This window comes from Lonchura striata, chromosome 1A (genome assembly GCF_050655825.1).
Source record: "Lonchura striata isolate lonStrDom1 chromosome 1A, ASM5065582v1, whole genome shotgun sequence".
Classification (NCBI taxonomy): Eukaryota; Metazoa; Chordata; class Aves; order Passeriformes; family Estrildidae; genus Lonchura; species Lonchura striata.
In genome coordinates, this window is record NC_140741.1 from 30039656 (window position 1) to 30044202 (window position 4547).

Here is a 4547-nt window from a genome sequence, read left to right on the forward strand (position 1 = left end):
AGCATGGGTGACAGATGATTGCCCATTTAGTTTGGTGGGGTCTGCCTGGCTGTGAAGTAAAGCAAAGGACTGCAGGTTCTCTTCTGCTGGATAATGCAGTGGGTTAGCTGGCTATGGCCTAGAGCTCCACCTCTGCCTTTCCCTCCTCTCTCACGCTCAGCAATGTGCACCTGGAAACAGCTTCCTCATGGCACACCCAGGGATGTGCCACTAATTGGGATCTCATTTCACACGCATGAGGATGGGAAAGAAAACTCATCTTTTGCTTCTAGATCAATCATGGCAAACAGCAAGAGGCAATCAGATCTGCTTTTTGAGTAATGCTATTTAATTTACATCTGTTAGAAGAAAAATTAGCATAATCATAGATAACCCATGCTGCTTCCAGAGACTGGCATATCCCTATTAACAGTGGCAAAGGAGAGGGCACATGCTCTGATAATAGCTGCATAACTCCATGTCACAATGTACAGAGGAACATGAAAACTCAGTGTGGTATCATGATTGCCTTTAATAGCAATGACTGAAAAAAGATATTGCTCAGATTTTCTTTTCTAGGGGACCACTCCTTTATTGCCAAGGGGAAAAATAACAAAAAGGAAAATAAGAGTGACAAAACATATTTTTTAATATTGTGAACAACTGAGAAATTTGGTCTTTTTTATTAATTCATATGAATAAAGTCATTAATAATGAATGACTATTTATGAGATGGTACATGAAAATAACACACAAAAAGAGTGCTTAATATTTGCATTTGAATTTCATGAGTTTCATTTAAATGCTGTAAAATTAAAAAACTGGCCCAACTAATATCAGAATAGCAAAAAGGAAAGGTATTCTTGATTCTTGTCAATAATCATTAGGTCTCAGCATAGATTAAATATTTATTTTTAAAAGTGGAGAGGTTGAAGTTAAAGTAAAAATCAGCAAAGAATTTAAGCTAACCCAAAGTCAGTATTATGATACCTCATTTCAGTGACACCCTATGCTGAAATGGAAAGCCTAAATAAGACAACTGCTGTAAATATCATGTAAATAACATATTTAATTTTCTGCCTTCACTAACTAGACAACCATTCCTTGACAAGGCCATAAAAGCGCAATGTTGATAGAGTAAGTCCATAATCAGGGATGCAGAAGAAGAGACAGGAATTTAAATTCCACATCTGTAACATGCTTCTGGAGAGAGCTTTCTATCATGAGCTGAGAAAGCTTTTCTACCATTTAATAACATAAAAGTAATATACTCAGCTCAGCCTGAATGGAGCTGAATTCTCAAGAATGTTCAGATCCCATCATGTGCATTAATCTTGAGAAAAGGAAATTTCTGTCAAAGCTGTGCTTCTCAACCAATAGAAGTCAAGATTCATAGTTTTATACTAATGGCTAAGGATTGGGTCTGAGAACCTGGGACGAGTGTGGTTCTACCGCCATTTTCCTCCTTTCTGCAAGCCTCGTAAATGCCATGTCAGTAACAAAGAATATAAAGAGTGCTTAATTTTCATGATTATCTGTGCTGAGAATCACAAAGCTTTTTACACTACACTTGGTATAACATCACTTTAAAAAATGTTAGCCTAAAATGCTTTTTCTTAGTACAGAAATATAATTCTTATTTGAGTATTCATGACCCAACTTAATATCTTATTAAAAGTACTACATATCTAATACTAACATTTAAATGCAATAGCCAGATATTTTAATTTATATTAGCTTCAGATTTTATTAACTTGTTTCTTTATTGAAGAAAAAATGTTATATATATATATATATATTAAACATATGGATGTAATGTCAAAACTTTAAACTCACAAAATAATAAAAAAGCATAAACTGTTATAATATTTCACAGCTAAAAAGGCCTACATGGCTTCATGTTTTAGCTCAGAAAATTTGGAGAGATTTTTCAAATTTTTTTTCAATTGCAGTCAAAATGTAACGTGAATAATAAGTGGCAGTGAAATACTCCATTTTAGCTAATTCTCTTTTACATATAGGGCATGGATTTGCCTTAAATCAGTTTGTGTAAACTGGTGGTATTGCAATAGATCAAACATTTCTAATATTAAATTACTGCAATACATATAAACAAAAAAAAAAAAAAAAAAAAAGAGTTAAAATTAATTCTTGCACATTGCAAAGCAGCGAATCAAAGTGTCCTTAATACTTTTTGTCAGTGACAGCATTTTCCATTATGAAGGAAGTTTTTTTTGCTTAAAACACCTAAGGATTGTAATTTCCTGGAAAATAAAATCATTTTAGGAATGTTTAACTGGAACCCAAAACCTTCACACCTTTTTTTTTTTTTTTTTTTTTTTTGGTGCAGTTCAGTTCATCCATTTATCTGTGAATAGCCAGGTGGGACAGATATGTCAGTCTCAGGCCATTTCTAATAGAAAATGGTTGAATATTCACTTGGTTAGATGATGTAGGTATATTATTTTGATAGAAGAGCAGTTATTTAATGTCATGGGTGATGAATGGCACAAGAAGAGTTAGAAGGGAAATAATAGTGATAATTTGTCAAAGACGCAGAGAGATAGAGTGGTAGGGCAGGTGAGGTAGAATGATACACTATGTAGTTAGAATAATATGATATAGTGCTGGAGGGTTGGAGAATAACTTAGTAGGAAAGGAAAAAAATGAAAAAATAAATGGGCACAGAGTGTTTTGTACCAAAGGACGGAGAAATATTTAGGAAAATATGAGTGCTTGGGATTCTTCTCATACAGCAAAAAGCCTAAGAATAAATACAATCTGAATTATGCAAATAAACAGAGAAAATAAGATACACCAATTAGAAAGATAGATACATTTGAGAAAAGCAGAAAAAGGGATACTCCTAATATCAAGGGAGGGGGAAAATATATAAAATCATTTTATGTCTCATTCTTCTGGATTAAACTTTTCTGAGTTACTCAATTTACATGTCTCACTACAGTAAGAGGGTAGAAAAAGTAAAGATAGATAAGAACAGAAGGGCATGTTTCTGGAAAGTTTCAAGCTATTTCTGAATATCTCTGGCTTTTAAAAACCTCTTTAAAGATATTTGACTAATCAGGACATCAAGAGGTTTTTAAAATAGAAGAGGTATTTGCAAAATAGATTATTGTATTAGAAAGACAAGAATTAATACACCTGAAAACTCAGGTCAGTTTTTTAAAACAACTTGTGGAAATTGAAAAGAATGAAATTCAGGGGGATGAGTCACACATAAAAGAGTAGTTATATGGCAACAAGACAGGAAAAGAAAAGACAAGTAGGAATTTTGAGCAGCTGGTAAAATTCTCATCATTGTTATAGGAAACATTCTTGTGAATTTGAAATATACACTATATAAAAGGAATGATGAAGACTTCTGTTGCTGACTGTTATGAATAACCACTTATGTGTGAATGAGAGGAAGTGTTTTTGAAAAACAGTTATCCTTTAAAAGGACAGTTCAGTTCATTCCAGTTTGGGTTTTTTTTTTTCATTTTTTTTTTTTTAAATTTGCAACAGAGGAAATAATTTCAAGAGTAATTTGAACCCAGAACATCTTGGTTTCCCCAGAGCAGTGCAGCCTGCTTCCCTAGACTAGCTATTACTTCTGTAATAGGAAGAAAGTAAAGTCTCTTCAGTCTCAGAATATTCTCATATTTTTAGGTGATTGTGTCCTTTATTGCTAAGGAAACTCCACACTTTCTCAGATGCATTAACTGCTCACAGAGTTCTGAAACACAATACCCAGGCTGGTTTTTCTCTGTCCTCATAGCTCATGCACTGGGTAAAAGCAAGGATTATTCCATTGCAATAAATACAGTTTCACCAACACAAAGACAGAAAAGTCATGTTTCTCTTTCATTACCTCAACAACCTTTCTCCACTTTATTTTTTGACTGAGTTCATGCTGATAGCTAGAATTCCTTCTTTTTGGAGTGAGGGACAGGGGAATAATGAACTGAAGGTGTTAATGATGATGGCATAAATTATGGCACTATTCTTCTCCCCAGTCTAGAATGATAAACCTGGAGGTGTATGTGCAATACAGATTCCTAAATTCATTCCTGCATACCAGTTTTTCCTGAGTGTACTATTTAAGTATTCTTCCTTAGATACAGAAGTGTCAACAGGTGTAATCAAGTGTAGGGAGTCATGTTGAGAGGGAGCCTTGCTGTGTCAGAGCAGAGGCTTCCTACTGAAGAACCAGTGCATGCAAAGCTTTGCAAACAGCAGAATTTACTTGGCACCTATGCCCTACCAAAGTTGACATACCACCTTGTGCATGGGCACAGTGCCATCTTGACAGATGGGGATGAGTGCAAGCAGCCAAGAGACCATGTCTGAGCATGAAATATGTTTGTGGAGGGCAGGATTCCCAGCTAGAAATGTCAAAGGAGCTGTTTGTCCTGAGTTTTGTCTGCCTACAGGTTAGATAGTCTAAAGCTTTGTTAATTCATCACTGAGCTTGATTAATTTTGTAAGAGTTTCTGCTATAGCTGCCAGTTGTCATGATTTCAGACTAGTGTGCAAAGAAGCAAAATTAGTCCCTTCTTTTAGACTGC